The sequence below is a fragment of the Crinia signifera genome, chromosome 6 (assembly GCF_055691185.1).
Source record: "Crinia signifera chromosome 6, ASM5569118v1, whole genome shotgun sequence".
Classification (NCBI taxonomy): domain Eukaryota; kingdom Metazoa; phylum Chordata; class Amphibia; order Anura; family Myobatrachidae; genus Crinia; species Crinia signifera.
In genome coordinates, this window is record NC_139222.1 from 103,331,834 (window position 1) to 103,348,220 (window position 16,387).

The following is a 16,387-nucleotide window of genomic DNA, read 5'->3' on the forward strand; positions in this document are numbered from 1 at the left end:
GACAGTCAAAAAAAGTAGGAGGGTCCTGCTCGGAAGCTTACAATCTATAGGGAAATAAGCATTGATACACAAGGATAGGCGTTATCTATTTCATAGTGGTCCACCAGATTGCAAAGGTTCTTGGTGGGCTGAATGATAGGGTGACACAGCAATGTTAGCATGGACGGGTGAGAGAGAAAACCTGTAGTGACCACAACACTTGCACTCATCGTGGTTCTGCCAATGGATCACATAAAGAGCTGATGTCAAGGGGTATGATGAAGAGAATAATGCCATTCCTAGTATTTATTCTCGGGTGTCGCTTTCTGTTGTGGTTTTTGAAGCACAGCCTGGTCTGTATTTCAGTGCTGAAATACAAACCAGAGTATGCTAAAGCACCACTGCATAGAGCGACTTCCATGTCAGGAAAGAGGAACTGCATGGGTTTTGACAGGTACTGGGTGCGTTAATGAATACTACCATTACTGCTTGCGGCTTGCATCTGGTATCTATCTACAGAACTAGATTAGCATTTTTGTCCGTATGCAGATTTTGTACTCATTACTGCAGCCACATCCCCTCCATTCATACACTTGGTTTCATAGCTGTCATCATTACAATTATGCACCAGCTCTATACTTGTTGCAGAAAATAATAATGCACATGCCCACCTCTGTAAAAAAGCTCAATTACATTGACAATGCTCACTTTGCATACATGCAAAAACATTACCAACCACTAATAGTTGGTAATGGAGATCACTCAGATCGTTCAGCAAGATCGCTCAGCACACAGCGCAGCACTGCGATGTATCAGCGTTGTGTGCTAAGTGATCTATCAGGGCCAGAGTTCTCTGGTGAGTTCCTGGCTCTGAACAGCGATTAACTAGAAATATCCACAATGCTGGATATTAATTGCCGGGCAATAGCACGGGGCCGCGGATCACTAGCGATGTAGGGGCATTTTCTAATCGATCTAGTGAGATCGTATAGAACACAGGTTCTCAAACTCAATTTTGCAGGTCTCCTCTCAAAATCATAAGTGAAATAATTAGCTCCTGCCAGGTGACCTGGAAAACATGAACTATGTGGGGTCTTGAGGACCAAGTTTGAGAACCCCTGGCTTAGAAAATACCCTGAAATCACCCCGTGTGTAGGCCCCTTTACAGCACAAATTAGTTGTGTATGACTCTACATTGCCCATATTCATATGTGCCTATGTGAGAATGTGTTTTGATAACATTTCAGCATTATAGTAACTGCTGGACTGTTCTGAAGGGCCTACCAGGGAGAAACCTGGACATGAATCAGGCCCAATGATGCAGCAGGTGCGCTAATACTTCCATCACTGAATCTGCAGAGATTGTAAGCAGTGGTTGCATTACTTGTAAATTGTGCACACGGTACAATTTGCCATTCGATTTTGACAAAGTCAAAATCGAATAGGGATCACATATACATTGAAAGGAGATCAAACGTGTTTTAACCTTTCGATTCCCAATTTGATGCCGATGCGCGCTCCCGTTTAGCTCAAATCAAATAGCCAAATAGACAGTGCAGCAGTGACTATATAGTACAGATCTGCACTATATAGCAAAAATGTAATGCATGCATTCTGGCTTGCCATGCGATTCAATCCTGCGTCGATCCCCATTGAAGCGGGATGAAATTGCAAGGCTACCGCAGGGGCAAACGCAGGATTTTCAGAAGGGGGTTTCCAGAGGGGCGGAGCAAAGCATGAAGATGAACACTTAGGTGACATAGTATATGCCGGGTCAGTTAAAGTATTATAGATAGACCAAATGTATAAATAATAATAATATATATATATGTATACAATACATATATATATATATATATATATATATATATACACAGGGGCGTCAACAGCAGTGTAGACCCCTGGGCATAGCAATGTATTGGGGCACCTACCGATCCTCCAGCGGTAGGGGTGGGGGAAGCTTTGATGTCCCCCGGGTGGTAGGGGGTATTATATCAACCGCTCAGCATGTAGGGCCTGGATCAGTAATTTCCACTAATTACCCCTTTACTGCACAGATGGTGGGAGATGGGGTGGGAGAAGGGGCATTGGGCTGAATGAAGGGGCCCTGATACATAACTTCCAGGGTGGTAGAGGATGTTTAATATGCAGAGGAGGTGTATAGTGGAGTGGGCTTATTATCCATAATTTTCTGGTGGGAGGACAGCTTGCTTGACTGCAGATATCTCCAGTTCCCAGAAATAGATTTCTTAGATTTTAATGTAATTAAAACTAGAGAACCCCACCTACCAAATGGTATTGGGAACTAGGGGATCAGAGTTCAGGAGGCAGAGCAATCTGCCAACAAGTATATACAACTACATACCAGGTGTGTGGAGCTGGAGCAGTAACCAGCTGCTGGAAGGTAGAGTCAAGCTACTAGTGTCCATCAAAGGGGGAGAGTCCCAGCTTTTGGAATATATCCTCAGAAAAACTCTATGTCAGACAGAACCTGAAATATCTGACTGGGAAGAGCAATTAACAGGCTTGGATGGGGACCACTGGTTTGAAGTTGGATATCTCCGGTTCCCAAGGGCCGATTTTTAAAATTCTTGTACCCATGGAAAGAGGGGACCCTCAGCTTTCAGTCTAGTGCCCATAGACTCCTGGGGGGGTTTCTGGGTACTCAGAAACCCCCCCTGCGTGCGCTACTGTACCGCACTGTATTTTCACACCATTAGAAAGGACAAGGAGTAGGAGAAATAACACACTTACGATAAGGAACCATTTGTCGTTTTAATAGGTAGATGCCCTTCACCGTAATCTGCTGTCACACTTTGTAGTTGTCCTTGAATCAAATGACTTTGACACAGTTGCATCTAAGTTGCTGAGGATTCTGCTTACCAAATAGCTGCATATAGTGACACCTACAGGCTGATAGAATCTGGACTCAAACCATATAATACACAGGTTCTCAAAGTCAGTCCTCAGGACCTGACCCCACAGTGCATGTTCTGCAGGTCTCCTCACAGAATCAAGTGAAATAATTAGGTCCACCTGTGGATCTTTTAAAATGCGTCAGTTAGTAATATATGCACCTGTGTACCTGCCGAGTGACCTGGAAAATGTGAACTGTGTGGGGTCCCGAGGACCGAGTTTGAGAACCACTGATATAGTATGCGGGTAGCTGCAAATGCAACTTTTGGATCTCAAAACTCCCAGCAATGATTGTATTTTGTATTTATGAATCATGCCAAACCCCACAAAATATCTATGTCACAGACAAAATCACAAAGTTAATGATGACAGTAGTAAGTTGTTAATGAATTTTCCACACACCCTTACATAATTGGTATTAATTAAAAAAAAAAATTTAAGGGTGTTTTTAAACATAAATGAATGGCTGGACAGGCGTGTTCTATGGCTGTAATTGCGTGGAGGCTTTTTTTGGTATCTATTAAATGGTAAAACACTGGTTAGGACACTGAAGATTTACAGTAGTAACCCGCTCCCAGCTTTATCATCAGGCAGATTACTTGGTAGAACACCCTGAACACGGCCTCACAATATATTATAATTCATCTTTTCCATAGTAATCTGACTGATCAGGTCAGAGAAATAATGTTGATATCCCCCTCTCTATGGCCCTTATTCTGATCTGTGCGGATATTCCCGCATTCTTACGGAGCGGTCCGCACGCCACGGTGTTTTGCCGCATGCGGCCATCGTCCGTAGAAACGCCCACGTGTCCTCCGCATTCGGACGGACTCACTCTTTAAGAACAGGGCGTGTTTACGGACGACATACAAACCATGCGTGTGCGGGAGAAACACTCCGATTCGGCACGGTATTACAGAGTATTACAGAGTATGCTCGGGAATACCGCATCCGAACGGGAGCCAAGCGGTGCTACCGCACGTAAGCGGAGGATTTACGCCAAACAACCCACTATGAAGTATCTTCTGCAAGACATCACATGACCCACTTATTCAATTACCTATCCTCATAAAAAACTGCTTATTTGGAATTGGAATCAATTAGATTCCAATATATCCTTACAAGCATGCCTAACACATGCATAGCACACATTAACCCTTACAGCAATTGAAGTGCAATGGTTTCAATTAAAGCACTGACAAGCGTCCTATTAGTGAGTAATGAGTAAAGGAGTAGATTCTATTGGGTTCAGGTGTTAATGGTTGTAGTCATTAGGCGTACGTTCGCCTACCGCATGAACGAGTGGTGTCCGCAAAGCAATAGTACACTTGTGGACACCGCACATTTCAGTCCTTTTTGCTCGCGTGCATTCGGAGTGGTTTCCGAATGTACGCCCCCCAACATAAGTGTACTCCCCCGTGTCCGCCCATATTTCCGCCCCGTTTTGCCCACTTTGAAACTACGCCCATGTGTCATTCCGCATGACGCCCATAATACGCCCCTATTTCCCGACTGATTGCGGTGACCAGTTTTGGACGGGCTTTGTCCGAACTGGTACCGAGTCAAGGCGTGGCACATGCGCGTAGCGTTCTCCACGCATGCGCAGACGCCGTAAAGACGCGATCCGTAAGAACGCGGTAAAGTCCGCATCAATCAGAATAAGGGCCTAGATTGTGAGCTAACACTGACACACACTGACAGATCACAACAATTAGCCTATAAGGTGCCCACTTATCATTTAATATTTGCGTCTAAATCCCCTAAAACTCCAATTTTTGGGGGTCAGCTGCAAAAATTAAGTACCCCCAGAATATATCACGGAAGGAATCTCCAATACCAGCTATGGTCCCTCCTGTTCTGCCGACAGCTACATCCCCCATAGGTTTCTACGGGGGATGCGATGCTGCTCAATGTATCAATATTGGGTAGCATCGCATTGGATCCCTGGGCTATCACCATTCTGAGATGGCGGTAGCCCATTGTAGTCTATGGGCTACAGACGGCGCTGCAAGCGGGGCACTGCAGTCAGCAGGGGTCAGTCGTAACCGCACAGACCCCCCAGCACCTAGCTAAGCACATCCTTCCGGAGCCTTGTCCCTGCGTGTGCAGGGAGATACATCCATACGTTAGGTCAGGGCTGGGCAACAGCGACCCTCCAGATTTTGATGAACTACACATCCCAGCATGCCTTGCATCAGTTTCAGCATGGCCACATAGCAAAACTAATGCAAAGCATCCTGGGATGTGTAGTTCATCAACATCTGGAGGGCCACTGTTGCCCAGCCTTGCGTTAGGTGGTAAGAATCTGCCCAGATTGCATTGTATATGTGATCCTTCTTAAATGGACCACTAAGTATTTTTGGTACTTGTTTCCTAGCACGACGCCCACAATATTAATTTGTATGGCATCTCATCGCATCGCATGCGGGCGTATGGCATGCAATGTGATTTTAAATTGTATAAGCCCCTATAAGATTTTTAATTGTATAAGCACCCTAATGGGTGCTAAAAATGTGAAGTGCACCCCCACACCACCCCCAGGTATGCGTCCTCCGACCTTTTCATACCCCCACTATACACGTCGGCGTGGAGTCAATTTTATATAGTGTGGCGAGCGCAGCGAGCCACCGAGCCCGAAGCGTAGCGAGCGCAGCGAGCCCCACGAAGGGACACGCATTACTTCACATGTATTCCGCGTCCCCTCGCGGGGCTCGCTGCGCTCGCCACTCTTCAGGCTCGGTGGCTCGCTGCGCTCGCCACACTATATAAGATCAACTCCACGCCGATGTGTATAGTGGGGGTATGAAAAGGTCGGAGGACGCGTGCTTTTAACATTGTAAGCACCTATTACGGTGCTTATACAATTATTATCTTATAGGGGGCACATTTAACATTGAAAACACCCATTAGGGTGCTTATACAATTTAAAATCGTATACCATTGTATATGCCATACAATGGCATACAATTCGATGGTATACAATTTAAAATTGTATAACATCGGCTAACATCGCATCGCTTACCATCGTATGCCTTATGGTATGCAATGCGATGGGCGCCGTGCTAGGAAACAAGTACCGTATTTTTACCAGTTTTTTTAAAGAACATCCTGATGTTGAACAGAATTATCACTCAGAAACACCCAAACAGGTATATAGCTATGGATGTGTTTTTATAAGCTGTTGCTTCAGGGGATACATACCATGCCGGCCGATGGAGGGAATCCGACAGGGTTCAGGTAAGTATACTTACACTCCCCCTGTCACTCCCCTAACCCTCCATGCTAGAGGCTAACGCTAACCCCTGCACCCTGCAGTCTAAACCTAACCCCTTCTAAGTGTCTAACCCTAAGCCTCCTCTCTGCGCCCTAACTTTAACCTTTCCTTCCCCACATCCTAACAGTAAGTCACCCCTCTAGTGCTTAAATCTAACCCCCTCCCATTCCCCAGAATTATACTGGGGCTCCCTGCATATTTACCTTTCACCAGTGGCGTAAGTTCGTCCCAGTTGTCCGGAGGCAAGATAAATATTGGTGTCCCCCCAACACTCACACACACACCATCTTATATAGATATATGTACTGTATGTTATGGATATTATGTTTAGAATAGAGTGTGACATCTATGGTCCAGTTAGGAGGAGGAGACAGCCACAGAAGCGATATTAATAGCTTTCAATGAACTGATTCAAACTCACAGGGGAGGAGAGGTGCCCCCTTGGGAGCAGGAGCCCGGTGGCAGATGACTCCATTGCCTCCCAGAGTTCTGCCTCTGCCTTTCACCATCCCAGCAGTCAGAATTCTGACATCAATTAGGATGCAGGTGCCTGTTTTCTGGCGGTAGACGGGATGATGGCGCTGGTATAGGGAAACGCTAGGATCCTGACTTGCATAAATAGAACAAATGAATATGACATAACTACATTGCTGGATTACACTGATTAAATGTGTGCCATTTGTACACCTGTGTTGGAATATGTGTATGGAGTGTTAAGATGTAGGGGGAAATTTACTAAAGGAAATTTGTAAAAAAATAGGTGTATTTGTATCCAGAAATACACTTATTTTTGACATTTACTATCCCGAAAATACGGCAATTCGTATTAGCACATCAATACGAATACAAATTGCCGTATTTTCGGGATAGTATATGTCAAAAATAAGTATATTTCTGGATACAAATGCACCTATTTTTTTTACAATTTTCCTTTAGTAAATTTCCCCCGTAGTGTCTGATGCATTCTCTCACATCGAGTTCCGTAATGCTTCATCAGTGTCTTTCTGCATGTTTAAAGCTAATTACTGTGTGACTTGCAGACTGGAATCCCTAGTACACTCTGGAGATATTGGGGGTTATTCAGGTTGATTCGCAAGGCTGCGAATTCGCAGCCTTGCAAGTCCACCAAACCCCGCCCGGCGAACGCACGCCCCCCCGCCGCCCCAGCAAAGTGCGGCTTCGCCCGCACAGCAGCAAATGGATGTTTTGCATAAACATCCATTTGCTTTGCTGGGGTGTCCGCCACATCATTCGATGGTCGGTGACCATCGAATGATGTTTAGCGTGCACGCTTATATAAGTGACTTTTGAGTTACTTAGTTTAGCGTGTTCACTGGCGTGATACGGCCGGGCAGCTGACACCCGGTGATGTCAGCTACCCGGCCCACACACCCGCGTCACTGCCTCATTACCATGAGAACGCCCAGCGTTCTCATGGAAACGCCCATGGAACGCTGGGCGTTCCCATATGGTAATGGGGCAGCCCGGGGCTCCCCGCCCATCTCCGCCCCCCCCTCCCTGCCATGGGTGCGTGCACCCGGCGACCCGAAAGGTCGCCATGGGTGCACGCACCATGCGCCTGCACATGCGCAGATACACGCCTGCGCAGACGCACAACATCAGTACTGCGTGCAAATGCGCGCAGTACCGATGAAATCTGAATAAGGCCCATTGTCCAGAGCCATTTATCAAATTGTACTTATCATTTGTCACTTATAATCTGCAAAATACTGATTGTGTCCATCAGCTACACAAAAATATCTGACCAAAATATCTATGGAGCATAACCGATTACTCCTTGAATATTTTGGGAAATCCGTTGGCTATGATAACCTGTAAACTTGTTTGTATAGGTGCCAAGACAAGTACACATGAGGGGAAGCCATGTGCACCTCCAGTCAGGTTCAGATTCAGGTGGAGCACAATCTTCTCTTTGCAGGCAGAGAACTTGTGCCACACAATGGCCCTTATTCTGGTTGGTGCGGTCGAGCCGCATATGCGGCTCCGACCGCACCAGACGAATCCCCGCCCACCCTACGGATCGCCACGGCCGTCCGTACACGGACGGCTGGCGATCCGCATAAAAATGGTGGAGGCTACGCCTCCACCATGGTGGGAGCTGCCCCCTGCATTCGATGGTCGTCGACCATCGAAGGCAGGTCCGCACGCCGCGGCAGCTCCCGCAAGCTGAGACCACACGGACAATCGTCCGTGTGGTAGCTTGTATGGGGGCTGAAAGCTGACATCCGGCGACGTCAGCTTTCCGCCCCCATGAGTTGCGTCATGCCCTCATTAGCATGCGTACGCCCCGCGTTTGCATGGGAACGCCCATGAAACGCGGGGCGTATACATAGGGAAATGAGGGCATGAAGCCCCTCACTCCCCTATACGCCCCCTTTGCGGCGTAGTAAATTTCTGTGCGGCGAATTCGCCTGCACATGCGCAGATTGACCTCTGCGCATGTGCAGACGGAAAACATCGGCGGTACGGCCGCACGCGGGCCGTACCGCGCGAATCTGAATAAGGGCCTATGTCTGATTGCCTGATCTGTGCAAGTGAGCAGGGCCTGATTAACCAATAGGCTGATTAGGCTGCAGCCTGGAGCGTTGGGTCCTTGGGGGTGCAGCTCCAGCACAAATGATTGTGCTGGGATGTAAGCGCTTCCTTTTGACACTGGAGGTGGGGGTTGAGCAAGGTCTCCTGAGATCCTCCCTATGAACTATGTCAGCAGTGGTGTCTGCTGGGATTGCCAGCGTCACCGAGGCAGGGACACCAGGAAGAGGAAAAACTGTAAGAGCCGTGGCTGGCTCTGCCTCCGAGGCTGTGATTGATGCCACTGCCACCATTGCCAGCACTGCTAGGGCAGTAAGTGGCAACAGGTGGCAATATTAATGGAGATGAGGCCCAAGCCTGGGAGGCTGCAACAATTGATCAGGCCCTGAAAGTGAGCAGAGAGTAGTGCTTAGATGGAGAGAGCCAGGTACCACTTAACCCTGGCCTGGGCTTTTTGGAGGGTCTGCACCCTCCCTTACCCTTTTCCTGTCAGCCAGCAGCAGCTCCTTTCACCAGCTCAGCACTCTCTTCTGCCTGCAGGGGAAAGAGCAAATACACTGATCGTGCTCCCTACCCAAATCTGTTTAAAAGAAAAAAAAGGGACCATGGAAACCGTTCTACAGTCCTGCTAGCATATGCAGAGTTCTGTCTGATTTACAAGGAACCTCTTGCACCAAGGCCCTTATTCTGGTTCCAACAAAGTATATATACCGTACCACCTTGGTGGAACGGTATATACAGGCGCTTTGGGGTGAGTTGTTTGGCAAGCTGCTCACACCGTGGGGAGGTCAACCCCCAGAAAATAGGGAACAAGAAAAGCAGACAAATGGTGGAGCGCTAACACAAAATTATATATGACCAATTGGGTATCACAAATATTTTATTTACTAATGATAATAGCTAAAAAGGTATATATGTTTTAAAAAGAGCAATTGCAATTACATATAAAAGTATACAGCCTAGTATGGGACATATATGTATAACAATTAAACAGTTGGGGGTATCTCACTTGTTCCTAGATATGCTCTCCAGGAATAGAGTAGGGCAATCTCCCACAAATCAATGGAAAACTGTGATGGCGGGTGTCCATAAACCTGCTGGAGTTTTCTTGGGACTTGATCCAGATTTTTGTTGGACCAACCATAGGGAATATTCTCAAAATAGACGGTTCTGGAGGTCAGATGAGCAGAGTTAGTGCCTCTACAATGAGCTGTAGTGGGAGATTTGTTTTGTGCAGGTCCCCACAGGAGTCAGTTCCTGTGTGACGTTGCTGGGACTGGGACAGTCAACTGCGGTGAGTTTTGCAGCCTGCATGGATCTGTCAGATCCGTGCAGGCTTACAAGTGTAAAAAAAAAGAATAAATAAATAATAAAAAAAAATGTTATGGGGTTCCCCACGCCACCCCTACAGCTATAACTAGCCCCAGGCTCATTGAACTGGTACTGGTTTTAGAAATGATTGGAATGGATACAAATATGAATGGATATGAATGGCTATGTCATCAAAAAAATGAGGAGAATATGCTTTGTACATTTGTTGTATTTTCGATTTGTATTTTCGGGTTGTATTGCGATCCCATTCTTACCCATTCGTACGAGGATCGGCTGTATACGGCCATCTTAGTAAATTTCCCTCATCGTGTCAGTTTATTTATAAAGTACAGAGAATGTCAGGAAATTAAATTATCAATCACAAATATGTTACAGGTAAACAGTCAGACAATGAGGAAAAGGTCTAACCAACATTCATGTTATCAATTCACGAGGAACTAGTGGCATCGCTGAGGCATGCACAGGAAACTAGTGACAACATTGAGACATGTACTGGGAACTAGTGACATCATGGACAGGCAGGGCTGCTGACAGTGGGGTGCTGTGGGTACAGCTGTCCTGAGCCCCAGCCTCTGGAAGCATAGGCGAATCTAGAATTATGGTATTGGGTGGTCCCAGATCTAGACACAAAAGCAGGGGGACCTTTGCGTGGCCTCATGGGAAGGAGGCGTGGCATCACAAAAAGGGGTGTGGTATTACACTTTAGACCATACACCGTAATGCCCATTACATATTTGCCACATAAGTGCTGCTTACCTTCGTGCTCATTGCTAGGGGGTTCTTGCTTGATGGCACCATAGTACCCATTACACATGATGCCGCACACCATAGTACCCATTACACATGATGCCGCACACCATAGTACCCATTACACATGATGCCACGTACCATAGTACCCATTACACATGATGCCACGCACCATAGTACCCATTACACATGATGCCGCGCACCATAGTACCCATTACACATGATGCTGCACACATAATGCCCCTTACACATGTTGCTGCACACCTTAATAGCCCTTACACATTAAGCCACACATTATGCGTAATGCCCCCACATACCTCCACTAGTAGCGTCCCTTAAGCAATGCCCCCAAAAGTGCCACTTACTGTAAATTTTTATATGAGCCTTCGCTGCTGCTGCAGGGAGAGATGGAGAGCGGTGCAGCTGCTTCTATGGGGAGAGGAGCAGAGCGCAGCGCAGAGCACGCTCCCACTCCCCTCCTGGTGTCCCCTCTAGCCGAGTGGACATTGGAAATGTTGTGCGCGCTGTTGTTGTGCGTGACGTCGGGGGAGCACGCCGGGCGCCGGCACCACATGATTAAAAGGGGGGGGGGGCTGAGGTGAAAGCGGGGAGAAGAAGTGGAACGGAAGCTGCAGGGGTGACAGTCATTGACAGCTGGGCAGAGAGCAGGGGGCTGCCCGGCTGTATTCAGAGCACTGCAGGTCACGGCTGTTTGAAATAATACCCCTTTCACAACAGAAAATGCAGGGATTTACCTGGGAATATGGTCCCAGGATCATGCAGGGGCATTCCCAGGCTGATCCCTTATACACCAGCCTAGTCCCTGCATTTTCTGGTGTGAGAGGGAGAGACAACCACTCCCCTCTCCCTACACCCCTTTAACCAACCAGCTATATCTTCGGAACCAACTGACCCATTTACATCATATTGAAGAACTTTTGAGTTGGCTTCGAATGATTTTGGTCCCGTGAAACTTGGCTGTTTGGTTCCAGAGAAATCTGCCCTCAAAGAACATAAAGAGTCATGAAATTACATTTAAGAAATTGGTTTAACCTCAATATCCCTGGAACCAATTAACCCATATGGATCCAGCCTGGTATCAGATTGAAGGCACAGCGATTTGGGTTAGACTGAGATCAACTTCGAGCTTCAGTGATGCCGAAGGGGGAACTGGCAGCCGTTGAACTGGGTGGGGGTCGGAATTAGCAGGTCCAATGTTATCCTATAGGAAAAACGTTCCAGCTTTGCCAGTCAGTATCTCTGGTTCCCAGGGGGCTAGAGACACGGGGCTGGGCTCGTTGGAAAGCCCAATCCCTCAGCTACAAAATGGGCTAATGGGTGGTCCTGTGCATCCCCGGACCACCCCCTAGATTCGCCTATGTCTGGAAGGGCCCGGGCAGCTCATTTTGCCCACCATCCACTGCCCCCAACTCTGTGCTACCTGCACAGGCTTCTTCAATGCAGGACACCGGCGGCCAATTAAAATGCTGCACCGGCTTTTGAGTACTGTTAGCCAATCAGAGCGGCTGCCATTACACAGGTGTGGTATGGGACTCCGACAGTCGGGATCCCGACAGTCATTATCCCGACGTCGGGATCCCGACTGCCTGGAGTTAGACAGCATGGCGAGCACAAAAAAGCTTGCCATGCTCGCCACGGTGGTTCGCTATGCGAGCCAACCAATCTATTCTCCCTCGATGGAGGTCGTGGACCCCCATGAGGGAAAATAGCAGGTGGCCATCGGGCACCAGGCTGTCGGCGTTTTGACTGTCGGGATCCCGACTGTCGGGAACCCATCCGGCACCCCCATTACACAAGCTCTGAGCTGCTTTTTAATTGCCCACCGGCGTCCTGCATTGAAGAAGCCTGTGCTTTGGGACCTGCAGGAGAGGAGGGAGCAGGGGTCAGGCAGGAGTCTGGCGGTAAGTGGAGGGAGGCGGGTAGAAATGGGGAGGTGAGGGGGAATGGGAACGAGTGACATCACTGAGGCATGCACCAAGAACTAGCGACACCACTGAGGCTTGCACCAAGAACTAGTGACATCACTGAGGCATGCACCAAGAACTAGTGACATCACTGAGGCATGCACCAAGAACTAGCGACATCACTGAGGCTTGCACCAAGAACTAGTGACATCACTGAGGCTTGCACCAAGAACTAGTGACATCACTGAGGCATGCACCAAGAACTAGTGACATCACTGAGGCATGCACCAAGAACTAGCGACATCACTGAGGCTTGCACCAAGAACTAGCGACATAACTAAGCCATGCATCAGGAACTAGTGACATCACTGCAACTGTCTCTACTACATATAGGGCCTGTTTTAGATCTGTTCTCTAGGCTGGGTATAGGGAATGTGTACTCGAACACATCCTCTCGCATGCAGCCAAAGGTGAAGGTGGCCATACACACGCAGATTTATCTTCAGATCTGGCTGGTTAGAACAAAAACATGGTTATGGGTGAGAGCACATGACAGTTGACCATTTGCTTGTAAATGCTGGAAAACTGACAAACTGTCACTCATCCATAACCATGTTTTTGTTCCAACCAGCCAGATCTGAAGATAAATCTTACTAGTGTATGGGCACCTTAAGAGAAATCATTCGATGGTCGCTGACCATCAAATGATTTTTCTCTCCGTCGGTAATAAAAGTTACTCTATTAAGACATTTATTTCCGCCGCTGATCACCGAATACGGGGCGGGCACTGACGGCATGTGATGGCAGCCACCTGCCCCGAGCATAAAACACTGGGGGCGAAATGTAATAGGGGTCGATTTTTTTAGACATATGCAATTTTTGGTAAAAAACAGCCGAAATCGCACGTTTTCCAAAAAGTAATAGGGTGCGAATCGCGGTAAAAAAATTACACTTTTTGCCGCAAAATTGCACATTTTGAAGAGGCGATTTTAAGTCACACTTCAATTCGCATCCAGATGTTTTCCCATTGTAAAGTATCTAACTCGCACATGTTAAAGGGTGCGATTTTTGGTAAACGTTACCCAAAATCGCCAAAAAATCAGACCAGGTTCTGACTGGCGAATTTGACAGAACCATGCACAAATCTGTCCAAAAAAAGGGTTAAATACCAAAAAACTGGGAAAAAATGGGAAAAAAACGGATTTCCCTCTTAAGCATAACCAGCCCCGGGCTCAAAGAGCCGGTCCTGGTTTCATAAAATCACAGGGACAAACAAGTTGGGGTTCCCTTGATTTTACAAAACCAGCACCAGGCTCAAGGGCCGGTCCTGGCTCCCAAAATAGAGGGGACAAAATGACTAGGGGTCCCCCTTATTTCAAGAACCAGCACCGGGCCCAACCAGACAGCAGGGTAATGCCACAGCCGGGGGGAGACTTTTTATACAAGTCCCCCCGGCCAAAGCATTCATCCCTCTGACTGGTCAACATGGACACGGGTCCTGGGGAAGTGGGGACCCCCCAAAAAAGGAGTCCCCCCCCTCCAGAACTTACTTGCCCATGTTGAAGCCCGGGGCTGTCCTCGATGCCCCTGGGCGGTGGGCATCGAGCTAATAAAATGGCGTAAAAAATAGAAAGCTATTGTATATTGCTGTGGAACTATGAGTCCGAGCAAGCCTGCAAATATATCACTTTCTGAAACTCTCACCCTATTACATTTGGCCCCATATCTCACTTTTTTGCCGCAAATTCGCATCTCATTACATATGCAATTGGCGGCAAAAAAATTGATTTTCAAAGGTGCGATTTTTAAACATGACCAAAAATCGCCACCTATTACATTTCGCCCTGGGTGTTCTACTGCTCCAGCCCCTTCTCTGCCTCCACATGCTCCCTCTGGAGCGAACGGCCCTGCTCCCGGGGTTTGCACATGCGCATAAACACTCATGCACAAACCCCAAACATCGGGGAAGGGGTTGAATTAGGCTCGCTCCGAGCGGTGCTGAATCGGCCCCTTAGTAATGAAAGAACACTTATGTGCCATGTACTTTATTTACTTACATATAGCTCCCTAGCTTGGAGGTTTCTAATACTCGCCCATATAAACACATCTGCTCAGGAACAAAGATAAGTATCAAGCTCTTATTTTTTACTCAGGAATGGTTTTCTATTTTACATAGTGTAATGTTTTGACATGCTCCAAAACATGAGAAAAGCATTTTATCAGTTCTATATCATAGACGAGGAATGAGCTGTAGTCTGTACAAATTCCCAACAAGTCACAGTGCTCAGACTGGGCTGGGAGGCTTAAGTATTCTGGCACCAGCCCCGAATTTGTCTGAGCAACCTATGTTATGATTTAAGAGGAAGGTATAATAGAGCAACCTTAGTAAGCAGCCGTAATATACACTGTATTTATCTGGACACAAATATATTGGCATTTGAGAATAGGAAACAGGCTGGATCTAACCTGTATGAAACGTGCAGTGGCCTGTGGTCAGGTTGTAGTTGATAGTAGTGATGATGACAAACACAGCACTCTGTTTTTTTGGCCTTGAGTGCTGAGGTGGAGCTCTGAGTCTTGCTGCTGTCTGTCTGAGTCAGTCATCCCATCCCTAAAATGGGGCAAGACCTTAATTCCTCCTAGAAGCTGCCCAGTCTGGATTGGCATGTTACATCTTGCACTAGTACACCCACACTGCAAACCTACCTGCCATTTTCAGATTGTTAAAGGTATAGACGGATAATCATCAACAGAATTTGGCATCCGGGCTTGCACATTGATTGGCAGTTGGTTTATTAGTAGATATTGATCCTACTATACCCTGCCTACTTATATTATCTATAGATTTGTATATGACCGTAAAAGGTAATACAGGACTAATATCATAATGTCAATATGGCTATGGTCTACACATATAAAGGTTGAGGTGTTTTGGGGGATTTTTTTCATTTTTAAAGTACTTTTTCACACTTTACCATCTACATAGTCTACGGTTGGGAATAGTAAAGTACGCCGAGCACAGCAAGGAGCCTGGCCTGCTGCATGGCCACCCAGTGATGCACTAATTGGCGATCTACGTGCTCAGCTATCGACATTGACACCAAAAAACTTTAAATAATCATGTTACTCTTTCATCTGTTGACCTTTTCAATGTCAACCTTGTGCTTGTGTCAAACTTTTGTCACTGCTGACATTGTGCATGTTGACCTTTTGGTGTTGACTGGAGAATGTAAGCTATTGTGCGTAGGTTCCTCTCTGTTTTGGTTTTCTCTATGTACCTTGCAGTCTCTAATTATATGTATATTTGCACATTTGTGAACTTGTCTGTTAAACTTTTCAGTCATGCAATATTTGTGGTTTATCGGATGTTCTATGCACTGTGCTAAGGAACGCTTGTGACTCCATACAGTGCTGAGCCCTCTGCCAGGTCCTGGTAAAATTTTAGGGGCATGGCCTAATAGTGGAAGTCGTGGCCACACCCCCTTGGGGGGAAATAGAATGAAAAAACTCTGTAGAGCTGCAGGGGAGCGACTTGAGTCCCTCAGCCAGGGCAATATGAGGGGGAAGTGCGATCAGTTTGATTGTCCCCCCTACATTCACAGCAAAGAACAGAGGCTCAGCAACAGCAGCCTCTCTGCAGCCCCAGCACACTACAGCCTGC